This window comes from Syngnathus leptorhynchus, chromosome 5 (genome assembly GCF_054491065.1).
Source record: "Syngnathus leptorhynchus isolate UIUO chromosome 5, UIUO_Slep, whole genome shotgun sequence".
Taxonomy (NCBI): domain Eukaryota; kingdom Metazoa; phylum Chordata; class Actinopteri; order Syngnathiformes; family Syngnathidae; genus Syngnathus; species Syngnathus leptorhynchus.
The window spans coordinates 5,757,481-5,773,299 of NC_141199.1; the positions used below are offsets into that span (position 1 = coordinate 5,757,481).

Consider the following 15,819-nt stretch of genomic DNA (forward strand, 5'->3'; position numbering starts at 1 on the left):
TCAAACGGGGACCAGATCATTTCCAGCACTACAACTTAAAGTGAGAGTGACAAACACAATTTTGCTATAAACACAGCACTTTAGGAAAAAAAATTCCAATAATGACCAAAATGTCATGCATGTTTAAAATCGAGTATATACATGTTTTAAAAGAAAAACAGTTGATGACGTTTCTCCGCTGAACTACTTTCATAATTTCTATGCTGCGACAATTTTACATAAATGTTGGAATAATCTCGGGGGGAGCCTTGGCCTGCCAGACCAGGAGGCCTTATCTTTTACGAGTTTACGACTCTCCTTTAAACTAAATGCTTTGTATTTAGTTTAAGGAATGTCTTTTGATCCCCGTCAGCCTTATGTATCCTTCCTGTCCTTATGTTACTTTTGTGTTTGTTTTGTAAGAGGCCTTCACTAACAATGAGCAGAGCTTCTTTGCATAGGCGAAATGTTCTTTGTTTAGTTTAAAGGGACTTCATTCCTTTTAGTTAACTATAGCCTTGATTCATAGATTGTAGTTGATCTGAACTGTTTTTCTTTGTTAAATGTTATATACAGTTTGGAGTAGTCACATATAAGTTATCCCATATTTACTCAATGTTCGTTTAAGGAACTGTATACCAGTTACCTGACATTTACTTAATATGTGTTGAAATGTTTAAGTAGGGATAGATATTATTATTATTATTATGTGTTGTGTTAGTTTACTAAGAAGATAAACTTAGCAAGGGTTTAGTTGCATTGTTCCAGAGGTAAGCGTCATTCAACGTGCTTCAAGTTATCTGATCACACTCGAGGAGGAGTCAGCCACCCATGGAGAAGACAACTGGTTGAGGGAAGAGAACAGACTCTGCAATCCCAATGCGGGGGTCGAGGGCCAACAATTAAGTGCTAAATCACACCACACTACATTCCTTAGCTAATCAGCGTTGCTACAACCACTATCTCCCCTCCCTTTAGTGTAGCAACGCCTCTGTAACCAGGGCAACCAAAACATCTAAAAAAGGAGCACGTGGAGGAAGAACTCAGAACTGATGGAGATTGTAACTGAGCTTCCTTTCTCTATCGTTCTCCTCGCGAGTAAACTCATCCTGGTTGTCTTCTCCTCTTCATTCCAGCATGTGATGTAGTGTCTGATGATATTTAGACCCAACATTTATTTGGTCCTTCGAGCCGGATGCCAACATACTATATTATATTCCAGCTGACGACAGCAGAGATCCAGAAAGACCGCGCGCGAGAGGAACTCCATAGGTGAGATCCTAGAATCCCTTTCAAAGGCTGGCTGTCTGCTCGCTCGTCAGCTGGGATCTGAAGGTTGAAGGCAGTCCGAGGTGCAGAGGTGAGGAGAACCAGGGGGTGAGTTTTTTTTTTTTTAAAAGAATGGTGCGACCGAGGGCTTGTCGTGCCCTATAAAAGTCCTAGGAAGAAGGAAAAAAGGCTCCAGCACGCCTGCGACGTGACCCCCGTGGGGACAACAAAGCGGTACAGAAAATGGATGGATATTTATCAAATACAACGGTATCCTTATATATCACAATATCAGTTATGGATTAATTTCACCACAAGAGGGGGTGCACCGCTCCTAGAGGTACTGCAATACCAGGACGATGCGTGGAGTGGACGGAGCAAGCCCCTATTCCATCTTCCCATCATTCAATGATTGCCAAAAACACCATAGATTAATTAGATCTCAAAAGAACACTAAGATTGCTGCACAATGGCCCCAAAATAATATTTCTATTGCTTTGATCACAAACTGACGATGTAGGGTTTTACTGCATTGAGAATTCATTGACACCAATATGGTTTGCAGGAAGGCCTGAATTACATGTATTGTTTATTCTACTGGTTTGGTAGTGTCGGACACTTTAATATTTATCATTTTTAATATTGTGTATGATACACTTTGTAACATATTTGTAATCTTTATTAATTACCAAATAAAATATGTGAATGACAAAGCAATATGTTTATTTGCAAATTGAACTCCATGTGTAACATTTAAACCCAATAAATTATTGAATTGTGAAAGGAAACGTTTACAACAGCCATCAAGGACCACCGCTTTGGAATTTTAGAGGCAATTGTGTCTATAAAATGCAAATTTTCTAGTGTTCTCACGGCTTACGGCCATACTACCCTGAGAACGCCCGATCTCGTCTGATCTCGGAAGGTAAACAGGGTCGTGCCTGGTCAGTACTTGGATGGCAGACCGCCTGGGAATACCAGGTGCTGTAAGCTTTTCTTTTCTCACTTTACAACAGCCATAACGTACAAGCGTGTGACCTTGTTTCTGGGATTTGGTTATTACATCTTGGTCAATTCACAACCAAAAAAAGCGCCTTTTTTTTTTTTGCACGTCAATTGTGAAAGGAAACGTTTACAACAGCCATCAAGGACCGCCGCTTTGGAATTTTAGGGGCAATTGTGTCTATGTAATGCAAATTTTCTTGTATTCTCACGGCTTACGGCCATACTACCCTGAGAACGCCCGATCTCGTCCGATCTCGGATGATAAGCATGGTCGGGCCTGGTTAGTACTTGGATGGGAGACCGCCTGGGAATACCAGGTGCTGTAAGCTTTTCTTTTCTCACTTTACAACAGCCATAACGTACAAGCGTGTGACCTTGTTTCTGGGATTTGGTTATTACACCTTGGTCAATTCACAACAACAACAAAAAAGCCTTTTTTTTTTTGCACGTCAATTGTGAAAGGAAACGTTTACAACAGCCATCAAGGACCGCCACTTTGGAATTTTAGGGGCAATTGTGTCTATAAAATGCAAATTTTCTAGTGTTCTCACGGCTTACGGCCATACTACCCTGAGAACCCCCGATCTCGTCCGATCTCGGAAGCTAAGCAGGGTCGGGCCTGGTTAGTACTTGGATGGGAGACCGCCTGGGAATACCAGGTGCTGTAAGCTTTTCTTTTCTCACTTTACAACAGCCATAACGTACAAGCGTGTGACCTTGTTTCTGGGATTTGGTTATTACACCTTGGTCAATTCACAACAACAAAAAAGCCTTTTTTTTTTTTGCACGTCAATTGTGAAAGGAAACGTTTACAACAGCCATCAAGGACCGCCACTTTGGAATTTTAGGGGCAATTGTGTCTATAAAATGCAAATTTTCTAGTGTTCTCACGGCTTACGGCCATACTACCCTGAGAACGCCCGATCTCGTCCGATCTCGGAAGCTAAGCAGGGTCGGGCCTGGTTAGTACTTGGATGGGAGACCGCCTGGGAATACCAGGTGCTGTAAGCTTTTCTTTTCTCACTTTACAACAGCCATAACGTACAAGCGTGTGACCTTGTTTCTGGGATTTGGTTATTACACCTTGGTAAATTCACAACCAAAAACCTTCGACAGTTACTCTCTGAGGTGTGACACCGGACAGACAGGTGGATGTTAATGAAGCATTAAGACATCGGAGGAGACTCGCCGGATGAGTGCCACAAGACCGTCAGGTGCTGAAAGCCTTTTTTTTTTTTTTTTTGCACGTCAATTGTGAAAGGAAACGTTCACAACAGCCATCAAGGACCGCCGCTTTGGAATTTTAGGGGCAATTGTGTCTATAAAATGCAAATTTTTTTAGTGTTCTCACGGTTTACGGCCATACTACCCTGAGAACGCCCGTTCAGGGTGTCCTCCGCCTACTGCCCGATGACTGCTGGGATAGGCTCCAGCACCCCCGTGGGGATAGGCTCCAGCACGCCCGCGACCCCCGTAGGGACAACAATGCGGTACAGAAAATGGATGGATATCAAGGTATCCTTATATATCAATATCAGTTATGGATTAATTTAACCACGAGAGGGGGTGCACCGTTCCTGGAGATACTGCAATACCAGGTCGATGCGTGGAGTGGACTGAGCAAGCCCCTATTCCATCTCCCTGTTCCAAAAATCAATTTAATATATGGTCCCCGGATAGGGGACGTATCAGATATTAAACTGATAAGAACAGATACTACACTTGATCTTAGCCAAAAGGCCGAGAAGCGATAACCCAATGAAGTCAAACGGGGACCAGATCATTTCCAGCACTACAACTTAAAGTGAGAGTGACAAACACAATTTTGCTATAAACACAGCACTTTAGGAAAAAAAATTCCAATAATGACCAAAATGTCATGCATGTTTAAAATCGAGTATATACATGTTTTAAAAGAAAAACAGTTGATGACGTTTCTCCGCTGAACTACTTTCATAATTTCTATGCTGCGACAATTTTACATAAATGTTGGAATAATCTCGGGGGGAGCCTTGGCCTGCCAGACCAGGAGGCCTTATCTTTTACGAGTTTACGACTCTCCTTTAAACTAAATGCTTTGTATTTAGTTTAAGGAATGTCTTTTGATCCCCGTCAGCCTTATGTATCCTTCCTGTCCTTATGTTACTTTTGTGTTTGTTTTGTAAGAGGCCTTCACTAACAATGAGCAGAGCTTCTTTGCATAGGCGAAATGTTCTTTGTTTAGTTTAAAGGGACTTCATTCCTTTTAGTTAACTATAGCCTTGATTCATAGATTGTAGTTGATCTGAACTGTTTTTCTTTGTTAAATGTTATATACAGTTTGGAGTAGTCACATATAAGTTATCCCATATTTACTCAATGTTCGTTTAAGGAACTGTATACCAGTTACCTGACATTTACTTAATATGTGTTGAAATGTTTAAGTAGGGATAGATATTATTATTATTATTATGTGTTGTGTTAGTTTACTAAGAAGATAAACTTAGCAAGGGTTTAGTTGCATTGTTCCACAGGTAAGCGTCATTCAACGTGCTTCAAGTTATCTGATCACACTCGAGGAGGAGTCAGCCACCCATGGAGAAGACAACTGGTTGAGGGAAGAGAACAGACTCTGCAATCCCAATGCGGGGGTCGAGGGCCAACAATTAAGTGCTAAATCACACCACACTACATTCCTTAGCTAATCAGCGTTGCTACAACCACTATCTCCCCTCCCTTTAGTGTAGCAACGCCTCTGTAACCAGGGCAACCAAAACATCTAAAAAAGGAGCACGTGGAGGAAGAACTCAGAACTGATGGAGATTGTAACTGAGCTTCCTTTCTCTATCGTTCTCCTCGCGAGTAAACTCATCCTGGTTGTCTTCTCCTCTTCATTCCAGCATGTGATGTAGTGTCTGATGATATTTAGACCCAACATTTATTTGGTCCTTCGAGCCGGATGCCAACATACTATATTATATTCCAGCTGACGACAGCAGAGATCCAGAAAGACCGCGCGCGAGAGGAACTCCATAGGTGAGATCCTAGAATCCCTTTCAAAGGCTGGCTGTCTGCTCGCTCGTCAGCTGGGATCTGAAGGTTGAAGGCAGTCCGAGGTGCAGAGGTGAGGAGAACCAGGGGGTGAGTTTTTTTTTTTTTAAAAGAATGGTGCGACCGAGGGCTTGTCGTGCCCTATAAAAGTCCTAGGAAGAAGGAAAAAAGGCTCCAGCACGCCTGCGACGTGACCCCCGTGGGGACAACAAAGCGGTACAGAAAATGGATGGATATTTATCAAATACAACGGTATCCTTATATATCACAATATCAGTTATGGATTAATTTCACCACAAGAGGGGGTGCACCGCTCCTAGAGGTACTGCAATACCAGGACGATGCGTGGAGTGGACGGAGCAAGCCCCTATTCCATCTTCCCATCATTCAATGATTGCCAAAAACACCATAGATTAATTAGATCTCAAAAGAACACTAAGATTGCTGCACAATGGCCCCAAAATAATATTTCTATTGCTTTGATCACAAACTGACGATGTAGGGTTTTACTGCATTGAGAATTCATTGACACCAATATGGTTTGCAGGAAGGCCTGAATTACATGTATTGTTTATTCTACTGGTTTGGTAGTGTCGGACACTTTAATATTTATCATTTTTAATATTGTGTATGATACACTTTGTAACATATTTGTAATCTTTATTAATTACCAAATAAAATATGTGAATGACAAAGCAATATGTTTATTTGCAAATTGAACTCCATGTGTAACATTTAAACCCAATAAATTATTGAATTGTGAAAGGAAACGTTTACAACAGCCATCAAGGACCACCGCTTTGGAATTTTAGAGGCAATTGTGTCTATAAAATGCAAATTTTCTAGTGTTCTCACGGCTTACGGCCATACTACCCTGAGAACGCCCGATCTCGTCCGATCTCGGAAGGTAAACAGGGTCGGGCCTGGTCAGTATTTGGATGGGAGACCGCCTGGGAATACCAGGTGCTGTAAGCTTTTCTTTTCTCACTTTACAACAGCCATAACGTACAAGCGTGTGACCTTGTTTCTGGGATTTGGTTATTACATCTTGGTCAATTCACAACCAAAAAAAGCGCCTTTTTTTTTTTTGCACGTCAATTGTGAAAGGAAACGTTTACAACAGCCATCAAGGACCGCCGCTTTGGAATTTTAGGGGCAATTGTGTCTATGTAATGCAAATTTTCTTGTATTCTCACGGCTTACGGCCATACTACCCTGAGAACGCCCGATCTCGTCCGATCTCGGATGCTAAGCAGGGTCGGGCCTGGTTAGTACTTGGATGGGAGACCGCCTGGGAATACCAGGTGCTGTAAGCTTTTCTTTTCTCACTTTACAACAGCCATAACGTACAAGCGTGTGACCTTGTTTCTGGGATTTGGTTATTACACCTTGGTCAATTCACAACAACAACAAAAAAGCCTTTTTTTTTTTGCACGTCAATTGTGAAAGGAAACGTTTACAACAGCCATCAAGGACCGCCACTTTGGAATTTTAGGGGCAATTGTGTCTATAAAATGCAAATTTTCTAATGTTCTCACGGCTTACGGCCATACTACCCTGAGAACGCCCGATCTCGTCCGATCTCGGAAGCTAAGCAGGGTCGGGCCTGGTTAGTACTTGGATGGGAGACCGCCTGGGAATACCAGGTGCTGTAAGCTTTTCTTTTCTCACTTTACAACAGCCATAACGTACAAGCGTGTGACCTTGTTTCTGGGATTTGGTTATTACACCTTGGTCAATTCACAACCAAAAACCTTCGACAGTTACTCTCTGAGGTGTGACACCGGACAGACAGGTGGATGTTAATGAAGCATTAAGACATCGGAGGAGACTCGCCGGATGAGTGCCACAAGACCGTCAGGTGCTGAAAGCCTTTTTTTTTTTTTTTTTTGCACGTCAATTGTGAAAGGAAACGTTCACAACAGCCATCAAGGACCGCCGCTTTAGAATTTTAGGGGCAATTGTGTCTATAAAATGCAAATTTTTTTAGTGTTCTCACGGTTTACGGCCATACTACCCTGAGAACGCCCGTTCAGGGTGTCCTCCGCCTACTGCCCGATGACTGCTGGGATAGACTCCAGCACCCCCGTGGGGATAGGCTCCAGCACGCCCGCGACCCCCGTAGGGACAACAATGCGGTACAGAAAATGGATGGATATCAAGGTATCCTTATATATCAATATCAGTTATGGATTAATTTAACCACGAGAGGGGGTGCACCGTTCCTGGAGATACTGCAATACCAGGTCGATGCGTGGAGTGGACTGAGCAAGCCCCTATTCCATCTCCCTGTTCCAAAAATCAATTTAATATATGGTCCCCGGATAGGGGACGTATCAGATATTAAACTGATAAGAACAGATACTACACTTGATCTTAGCCAAAAGGCCGAGAAGCGATAACCCAATGAAGTCAAACGGGGACCAGATCATTTCCAGCACTACAACTTAAAGTGAGAGTGACAAACACAATTTTGCTATAAACACAGCACTTTAGGAAAAAAAATTCCAATAATGACCAAAATGTCATGCATGTTTAAAATCGAGTATATACATGTTTTAAAAGAAAAACAGTTGATGACGTTTCTCCGCTGAACTACTTTCATAATTTCTATGCTGCGACAATTTTACATAAATGTTGGAATAATCTCGGGGGGAGCCTTGGCCTGCCAGACCAGGAGGCCTTATCTTTTACGAGTTTACGACTCTCCTTTAAACTAAATGCTTTGTATTTAGTTTAAGGAATGTCTTTTGATCCCCGTCAGCCTTATGTATCCTTCCTGTCCTTATGTTACTTTTGTGTTTGTTTTGTAAGAGGCCTTCTGTCAGGATTGAGGAATGGAGCAGGGCGACCAAGTGCAGCTTGGACCAGGGTTTATTTGAGGAACTCAAAACAGACTCGGCAAACTGACATGACTTGACAAAACGATAACATGACTGACTAACCGAAAACAGACTTGAAAACGACAGGGACCAAAAAGACAGAAAGACAATGATCCGACAGGGCATGGGGGGGCAGACAGGACTTATATACATGACATGGTAACAAGAGGCAGGTGAGCACAATCAAACTAATCAGGGGCACACAGGAGGGGAGGGGCGAGCACACGGGCGAAACCATGACAACAGACAACATGGAGGAACGGCTGGGTACGAGGCGTGACACCTTCACTAACAATGAGCAGAGCTTCTTTGCATAGGCGAAATGTTCTTTGTTTAGTTTAAAGGGACTTCATTCCTTTTAGTTAACTATAGCCTTGATTCATAGATTGTAGTTGATCTGAACTGTTTTTCTTTGTTAAATGTTATATACAGTTTGGAGTAGTCACATATAAGTTATCCCATATTTACTCAATGTTCGTTTAAGGAACTGTATACCAGTTACCTGACATTTACTTAATATGTGTTGAAATGTTTAAGTAGGGATAGATATTATTATTATTATGTGTTGTGTTAGTTTACTAAGAAGATAAACTTAGCAAGGGTTTAGTTGCATTGTTCCACAGGTAAGCGTCATTCAACGTGCTTCAAGTTATCTGATCACACTCGAGGAGGAGTCAGCCACCCATGGAGAAGACAACTGGTTGAGGGAAGAGAACAGACTCTGCAATCCCAATGCGGGGGTCGAGGGCCAACAATTAAGTGCTAAATCACACCACACTACATTCCTTAGCTAATCAGCGTTGCTACAACCACTATCTCCCCTCCCTTTAGTGTAGCAACGCCTCTGTAACCAGGGCAACCAAAACATCTAAAAAAGGAGCACGTGGAGGAAGAACTCAGAACTGATGGAGATTGTAACTGAGCTTCCTTTCTCTATCGTTCTCCTCGCGAGTAAACTCATCCTGGTTGTCTTCTCCTCTTCATTCCAGCATGTGATGTAGTGTCTGATGATATTTAGACCCAACATTTATTTGGTCCTTCGAGCCGGATGCCAACATACTATATTATATTCCAGCTGACGACAGCAGAGATCCAGAAAGACCGCGCGCGAGAGGAACTCCATAGGTGAGATCCTAGAATCCCTTTCAAAGGCTGGCTGTCTGCTCGCTCGTCAGCTGGGATCTGAAGGTTGAAGGCAGTCCGAGGTGCAGAGGTGAGGAGAACCAGGGGGTGAGTTTTTTTTTTTTTAAAAGAATGGTGCGACCGAGGGCTTGTCGTGCCCTATGAAAGTCCTAGGAAGAAGGAAAAAAGGCTCCAGCACGCCTGCGACGTGACCCCCGTGGGGACAACAAAGCGGTACAGAAAATGGATGGATATTTATCAAATACAACGGTATCCTTATATATCACAATATCAGTTATGGATTAATTTCACCACAAGAGGGGGTGCACCGCTCCTAGAGGTACTGCAATACCAGGACGATGCGTGGAGTGGACGGAGCAAGCCCCTATTCCATCTTCCCATCATTCAATGATTGCCAAAAACACCATAGATTAATTAGATCTCAAAAGAACACTAAGATTGCTGCACAATGGCCCCAAAATAATATTTCTATTGCTTTGATCACAAACTGACGATGTAGGGTTTTACTGCATTGAGAATTCATTGACACCAATATGGTTTGCAGGAAGGCCTGAATTACATGTATTGTTTATTCTACTGGTTTGGTAGTGTCGGACACTTTAATATTTATCATTTTTAATATTGTGTATGATACACTTTGTAACATATTTGTAATCTTTATTAATTACCAAATAAAATATGTGAATGACAAAGCAATATGTTTATTTGCAAATTGAACTCCATGTGTAACATTTAAACCCAATAAATTATTGAATTGTGAAAGGAAACGTTTACAACAGCCATCAAGGACCACCGCTTTGGAATTTTAGAGGCAATTGTGTCTATAAAATGCAAATTTTCTAGTGTTCTCACGGCTTACGGCCATACTACCCTGAGAACGCCCGATCTCGTCCGATCTCGGAAGGTAAACAGGGTCGGGCCTGGTCAGTACTTGGATGGGAGACCGCCTGGGAATACCAGGTGCTGTAAGCATTTCTTTTCTCACTTTACAACAGCCATAACGTACAAGCGTGTGACCTTGTTTCTGGGATTTGGTTATTACATCTTGGTCAATTCACAACCAAAAAAAGCGCCTTTTTTTTTTTTGCACGTCAATTGTGAAAGGAAACGTTTACAACAGCCATCAAGGACCGCCGCTTTGGAATTTTAGGGGCAATTGTGTCTATGTAATGCAAATTTTCTTGTATTCTCACGGCTTACGGCCATACTACCCTGAGAACGCCCGATCTCGTCCGATCTCGGATGCTAAGCAGGGTCGGGCCTGGTTAGTACTTGGATGGAAGACCCCCTGGGAATACCAGGTGCTGTAAGCTTTTCTTTTCTCACTTTACAACAGCCATAACGTACAAGCGTGTGACCTTGTTTCTGGGATTTGGTTATTACACCTTGGTCAATTCACAACAACAACAAAAAAGCCTTTTTTTTTTTGCACGTCAATTGTGAAAGGAAACGTTTACAACAGCCATCAAGGACCGCCACTTTGGAATTTTAGGGGCAATTGTGTCTATAAAATGCAAATTTTCTAGTGTTCTCACGGCCTACGGCCATACTACCCTGAGAACGCCCGATCTCGTCCGATCTCGGAAGCTAAGCAGGGTCGGGCCTGGTTAGTACTTGGATGGGAGACTACCTGGGAATACCAGGTGCTGTAAGCTTTTCTTTTCTCACTTTACAACAGCCATAACGTACAAGCGTGTGACCTTGTTTCTGGGATTTGGTTATTACACCTTGGTCAATTCACAACCAAAAACCTTCGACAGTTACTCTCTGAGGTGTGACACCGGACAGACAGGTGGATGTTAATGAAGCATTAAGACATCGGAGGAGACTCGCCGGATGAGTGCCACAAGACCGTCAGGTGCTGAAAGCCTTTTTTTTTTTTTTTTTTGCACGTCAATTGTGAAAGGAAACGTTCACAACAGCCATCAAGGACCGCCGCTTTGGAATTTTAGGGGCAATTGTGTCTATAAAATGCAAATTTTTTTAGTGTTCTCACGGTTTACGGCCATACTACCCTGAGAACGCCCGTTCAGGGTGTCCTCCGCCTACTGCCCGATGACTGCTGGGATAGGCTCCAGCACCCCCGTGGGGATAGGCTCCAGCACGCCCGCGACCCCCGTAGGGACAACAATGCGGTACAGAAAATGGATGGATATCAAGGTATCCTTATATATCAATATCAGTTATGGATTAATTTAACCACGAGAGGGGGTGCACCGTTCCTGGAGATACTGCAATACCAGGTCGATGCGTGGAGTGGACTGAGCAAGCCCCTATTCCATCTCCCTGTTCCAAAAATCAACATAATATATGGTCCCCGGATAGGGGACGTATCAGATATTAAACTGATAAGAACAGATACTACACTTGATCTTAGCCAAAAGGCCGAGAAGCGATAACCCAATGAAGTCAAACGGGGACCAGATCATTTCCAGCACTACAACTTAAAGTGAGAGTGACAAACACAATTTTGCTATAAACACAGCACTTTAGGAAAAAAAATTCCAATAATGACCAAAATGTCATGCATGTTTAAAATCGAGTATATACATGTTTTAAAAGAAAAACAGTTGATGACGTTTCTCCGCTGAACTACTTTCATAATTTCTATGCTGCGACAATTTTACATAAATGTTGGAATAATCTCGGGGGGAGCCTTGGCCTGCCAGACCAGGAGGCCTTATCTTTTACGAGTTTACGACTCTCCTTTAAACTAAATGCTTTGTATTTAGTTTAAGGAATGTCTTTTGATCCCCGTCAGCCTTATGTATCCTTCCTGTCCTTATGTTACTTTTGTGTTTGTTTTGTAAGAGGCCTTCACTAACAATGAGCAGAGCTTCTTTGCATAGGCGAAATGTTCTTTGTTTAGTTTAAAGGGACTTCATTCCTTTTAGTTAACTATAGCCTTGATTCATAGATTGTAGTTGATCTGAACTGTTTTTCTTTGTTAAATGTTATATACAGTTTGGAGTAGTCACATATAAGTTATCCCATATTTACTCAATGTTCGTTTAAGGAACTGTATACCAGTTACCTGACATTTACTTAATATGTGTTGAAATGTTTAAGTAGGGATAGATATTATTATTATTATGTGTTGTGTTAGTTTACTAAGAAGATAAACTTAGCAAGGGTTTAGTTGCATTGTTCCACAGGTAAGCGTCATTCAACGTGCTTCAAGTTATCTGATCACACTCGAGGAGGAGTCAGCCACCCATGGAGAAGACAACTGGTTGAGGGAAGAGAACAGACTCTGCAATCCCAATGCGGGGGTCGAGGGCCAACAATTAAGTGCTAAATCACACCACACTACATTCCTTAGCTAATCAGCGTTGCTACAACCACTATCTCCCCTCCCTTTAGTGTAGCAACGCCTCTGTAACCAGGGCAACCAAAACATCTAAAAAAGGAGCACGTGGAGGAAGAACTCAGAACTGATGGAGATTGTAACTGAGCTTCCTTTCTCTATCGTTCTCCTCGCGAGTAAACTCATCCTGGTTGTCTTCTCCTCTTCATTCCAGCATGTGATGTAGTGTCTGATGATATTTAGACCCAACATTTATTTGGTCCTTCGAGCCGGATGCCAACATACTATATTATATTCCAGCTGACGACAGCAGAGATCCAGAAAGACCGCGCGCGAGAGGAACTCCATAGGTGAGATCCTAGAATCCCTTTCAAAGGCTGGCTGTCTGCTCGCTCGTCAGCTGGGATCTGAAGGTTGAAGGCAGTCCGAGGTGCAGAGGTGAGGAGAACCAGGGGGTGAGTTTTTTTTTTTTTAAAAGAATGGTGCGACCGAGGGCTTGTCGTGCCCTATAAAAGTCCTAGGAAGAAGGAAAAAAGGCTCCAGCACGCCTGCGACGTGACCCCCGTGGGGACAACAAAGCGGTACAGAAAATGGATGGATATTTATCAAATACAACGGTATCCTTATATATCACAATATCAGTTATGGATTAATTTCACCACAAGAGGGGGTGCACCGCTCCTAGAGGTACTGCAATACCAGGACGATGCGTGGAGTGGACGGAGCAAGCCCCTATTCCATCTTCCCATCATTCAATGATTGCCAAAAACACCATAGATTAATTAGATCTCAAAAGAACACTAAGATTGCTGCACAATGGCCCCAAAATAATATTTCTATTGCTTTGATCACAAACTGACGATGTAGGGTTTTACTGCATTGAGAATTCATTGACACCAATATGGTTTGCAGGAAGGCCTGAATTACATGTATTGTTTATTCTACTGGTTTGGTAGTGTCGGACACTTTAATATTTATCATTTTTAATATTGTGTATGATACACTTTGTAACATATTTGTAATCTTTATTAATTACCAAATAAAATATGTGAATGACAAAGCAATATGTTTATTTGCAAATTGAACTCCATGTGTAACATTTAAACCCAATAAATTATTGAATTGTGAAAGGAAACGTTTACAACAGCCATCAAGGACCACCGCTTTGGAATTTTAGAGGCAATTGTGTCTATAAAATGCAAATTTTCTAGTGTTCTCACGGCTTACGGCCATACTACCCTGAGAACGCCCGATCTCGTCTGATCTCGGAAGGTAAACAGGGTCGGGCCTGGTCAGTACTTGGATGGGAGACCGCCTGGGAATACCAGGTGCTGTAAGCATTTCTTTTCTCACTTTACAACAGCCATAACGTACAAGCGTGTGACCTTGTTTCTGGGATTTGGTTATTACATCTTGGTCAATTCACAACCAAAAAAAGCGCCTTTTTTTTTTTTGCACGTCAATTGTGAAAGGAAACGTTTACAACAGCCATCAAGGACCGCCGCTTTGGAATTTTAGGGGCAATTGTGTCTATGTAATGCAAATTTTCTTGTATTCTCACGGCTTACGGCCATACTACCCTGAGAACGCCCGATCTCGTCCGATCTCGGATGCTAAGCAGGGTCGGGCCTGGTTAGTACTTGGATGGAAGACCCCCTGGGAATACCAGGTGCTGTAAGCTTTTCTTTTCTCACTTTACAACAGCCATAACGTACAAGCGTGTGACCTTGTTTCTGGGATTTGGTTATTACACCTTGGTCAATTCACAACAACAACAAAAAAGCCTTTTTTTTTTTGCACGTCAATTGTGAAAGGAAACGTTTACAACAGCCATCAAGGACCGCCACTTTGGAATTTTAGGGGCAATTGTGTCTATAAAATGCAAATTTTCTAGTGTTCTCACGGCCTACGGCCATACTACCCTGAGAACGCCCGATCTCGTCCGATCTCGGAAGCTAAGCAGGGTCGGGCCTGGTTAGTACTTGGATGGGAGACTACCTGGGAATACCAGGTGCTGTAAGCTTTTCTTTTCTCACTTTACAACAGCCATAACGTACAAGCGTGTGACCTTGTTTCTGGGATTTGGTTATTACACCTTGGTCAATTCACAACCAAAAACCTTCGACAGTTACTCTCTGAGGTGTGACACCGGACAGACAGGTGGATGTTAATGAAGCATTAAGACATCGGAGGAGACTCGCCGGATGAGTGCCACAAGACCGTCAGGTGCTGAAAGCCTTTTTTTTTTTTTTTTTTGCACGTCAATTGTGAAAGGAAACGTTCACAACAGCCATCAAGGACCGCCGCTTTGGAATTTTAGGGGCAATTGTGTCTATAAAATGCAAATTTTTTTAGTGTTCTCACGGTTTACGGCCATACTACCCTGAGAACGCCCGTTCAGGGTGTCCTCCGCCTACTGCCCGATGACTGCTGGGATAGGCTCCAGCACCCCCGTGGGGATAGGCTCCAGCACGCCCGCGACCCCCGTAGGGACAACAATGCGGTACAGAAAATGGATGGATATCAAGGTATCCTTATATATCAATATCAGTTATGGATTAATTTAACCACGAGAGGGGGTGCACCGTTCCTGGAGATACTGCAATACCAGGTCGATGCGTGGAGTGGACTGAGCAAGCCCCTATTCCATCTCCCTGTTCCAAAAATCAATATAATATATGGTCCCCGGATAGGGGACGTATCAGATATTAAACTGATAAGAACAGATACTACACTTGATCTTAGCCAAAAGGCCGAGAAGCGATAACCCAATGAAGTCAAACGGGGACCACATCATTTCCAGCACTACAATTTAAAGTGATAGTGACAAACACAATTTTGCTATAAACACAGCACTTTAGGAAAAAAAATTCCAATAATGACCAAAATGTCATGCATGTTTAAAATCGAGTATATACATGTTTTAAAAGAAAAACAGTTGATGACGTTTCTCCGCTGAACTACTTTCATAATTTCTATGCTGCGACAATTTTACATAAATGTTGGAATAATCTCGGGGGGAGCCTTGGCCTGCCAGACCAGGAGGCCTTATCTTTTACGAGTTTACGACTCTCCTTTAAACTAAATGCTTTGTATTTAGTTTAAGGAATGTCTTTTGATCCCCGTCAGCCTTATGTATCCTTCCTGTCCTTATGTTACTTTTGTGTTTGTTTTGTAAGAGGCCTTCTGTCAGGATTGAGGAAT

The 15,819-nt window shown here is 42.6% G+C and overlaps 16 non-coding genes and 5 pseudogenes across 16 annotated transcripts; 13 read left to right on the top strand and 8 right to left on the bottom strand.

Moving 5' to 3' along the window:
* Nucleotides 1-1,566: 1,566 nt before the first annotated feature.
* Nucleotides 1,567-1,733, bottom strand: LOC147056326 (U2 spliceosomal RNA; annotated as a pseudogene).
* A 389-nt stretch (nt 1,734-2,122) lies between these two features.
* On the top strand, nt 2,123-2,241 carry LOC147056327 (5S ribosomal RNA; annotated as a pseudogene).
* A 222-nt stretch (nt 2,242-2,463) lies between these two features.
* On the top strand, nt 2,464-2,582 carry LOC147056328 (5S ribosomal RNA). Its single transcript, XR_015066211.1, has one exon. It is a non-coding gene; the product is annotated as a 5S ribosomal RNA (ribosomal RNA).
* Nucleotides 2,583-2,805: 223 nt separating this feature from the next.
* On the top strand, nt 2,806-2,924 carry LOC147056329 (5S ribosomal RNA). Its single transcript, XR_015066312.1, has one exon. It is a non-coding gene; the product is annotated as a 5S ribosomal RNA (ribosomal RNA).
* A 221-nt stretch (nt 2,925-3,145) lies between these two features.
* LOC147056330 (5S ribosomal RNA) lies at nt 3,146-3,264 on the top strand. Its single transcript, XR_015066176.1, has one exon. It is a non-coding gene; the product is annotated as a 5S ribosomal RNA (ribosomal RNA).
* Nucleotides 3,265-3,814: 550 nt separating this feature from the next.
* LOC147056331 (U2 spliceosomal RNA) lies at nt 3,815-4,005 on the bottom strand. Its single transcript, XR_015066238.1, has one exon. It is a non-coding gene; the product is annotated as a U2 spliceosomal RNA (small nuclear RNA).
* Nucleotides 4,006-5,583: 1,578 nt separating this feature from the next.
* On the bottom strand, nt 5,584-5,750 carry LOC147056332 (U2 spliceosomal RNA; annotated as a pseudogene).
* Nucleotides 5,751-6,139: 389 nt separating this feature from the next.
* Nucleotides 6,140-6,258, top strand: LOC147056333 (5S ribosomal RNA). The gene has a single exon (XR_015066206.1). It is a non-coding gene; the product is annotated as a 5S ribosomal RNA (ribosomal RNA).
* A 222-nt stretch (nt 6,259-6,480) lies between these two features.
* On the top strand, nt 6,481-6,599 carry LOC147056334 (5S ribosomal RNA). The gene has a single exon (XR_015066150.1). It is a non-coding gene; the product is annotated as a 5S ribosomal RNA (ribosomal RNA).
* Nucleotides 6,600-6,822: 223 nt separating this feature from the next.
* On the top strand, nt 6,823-6,941 carry LOC147056335 (5S ribosomal RNA). Its single transcript, XR_015066187.1, has one exon. It is a non-coding gene; the product is annotated as a 5S ribosomal RNA (ribosomal RNA).
* A 551-nt stretch (nt 6,942-7,492) lies between these two features.
* On the bottom strand, nt 7,493-7,683 carry LOC147056336 (U2 spliceosomal RNA). The gene has a single exon (XR_015066239.1). It is a non-coding gene; the product is annotated as a U2 spliceosomal RNA (small nuclear RNA).
* A 1,922-nt stretch (nt 7,684-9,605) lies between these two features.
* On the bottom strand, nt 9,606-9,772 carry LOC147056337 (U2 spliceosomal RNA; annotated as a pseudogene).
* Nucleotides 9,773-10,161: 389 nt separating this feature from the next.
* LOC147056338 (5S ribosomal RNA) lies at nt 10,162-10,280 on the top strand. The gene has a single exon (XR_015066190.1). It is a non-coding gene; the product is annotated as a 5S ribosomal RNA (ribosomal RNA).
* Nucleotides 10,281-10,502: 222 nt separating this feature from the next.
* LOC147056339 (5S ribosomal RNA) lies at nt 10,503-10,621 on the top strand. Its single transcript, XR_015066192.1, has one exon. It is a non-coding gene; the product is annotated as a 5S ribosomal RNA (ribosomal RNA).
* Nucleotides 10,622-10,844: 223 nt separating this feature from the next.
* On the top strand, nt 10,845-10,963 carry LOC147056340 (5S ribosomal RNA). Its single transcript, XR_015066202.1, has one exon. It is a non-coding gene; the product is annotated as a 5S ribosomal RNA (ribosomal RNA).
* Nucleotides 10,964-11,514: 551 nt separating this feature from the next.
* LOC147056341 (U2 spliceosomal RNA) lies at nt 11,515-11,705 on the bottom strand. The gene has a single exon (XR_015066268.1). It is a non-coding gene; the product is annotated as a U2 spliceosomal RNA (small nuclear RNA).
* A 1,575-nt stretch (nt 11,706-13,280) lies between these two features.
* LOC147056342 (U2 spliceosomal RNA) lies at nt 13,281-13,447 on the bottom strand (annotated as a pseudogene).
* A 389-nt stretch (nt 13,448-13,836) lies between these two features.
* On the top strand, nt 13,837-13,955 carry LOC147056343 (5S ribosomal RNA). Its single transcript, XR_015066200.1, has one exon. It is a non-coding gene; the product is annotated as a 5S ribosomal RNA (ribosomal RNA).
* A 222-nt stretch (nt 13,956-14,177) lies between these two features.
* On the top strand, nt 14,178-14,296 carry LOC147056344 (5S ribosomal RNA). Its single transcript, XR_015066193.1, has one exon. It is a non-coding gene; the product is annotated as a 5S ribosomal RNA (ribosomal RNA).
* A 223-nt stretch (nt 14,297-14,519) lies between these two features.
* On the top strand, nt 14,520-14,638 carry LOC147056345 (5S ribosomal RNA). Its single transcript, XR_015066203.1, has one exon. It is a non-coding gene; the product is annotated as a 5S ribosomal RNA (ribosomal RNA).
* A 551-nt stretch (nt 14,639-15,189) lies between these two features.
* LOC147056346 (U2 spliceosomal RNA) lies at nt 15,190-15,380 on the bottom strand. The gene has a single exon (XR_015066261.1). It is a non-coding gene; the product is annotated as a U2 spliceosomal RNA (small nuclear RNA).
* Nucleotides 15,381-15,819: the final 439 nt, after the last annotated feature.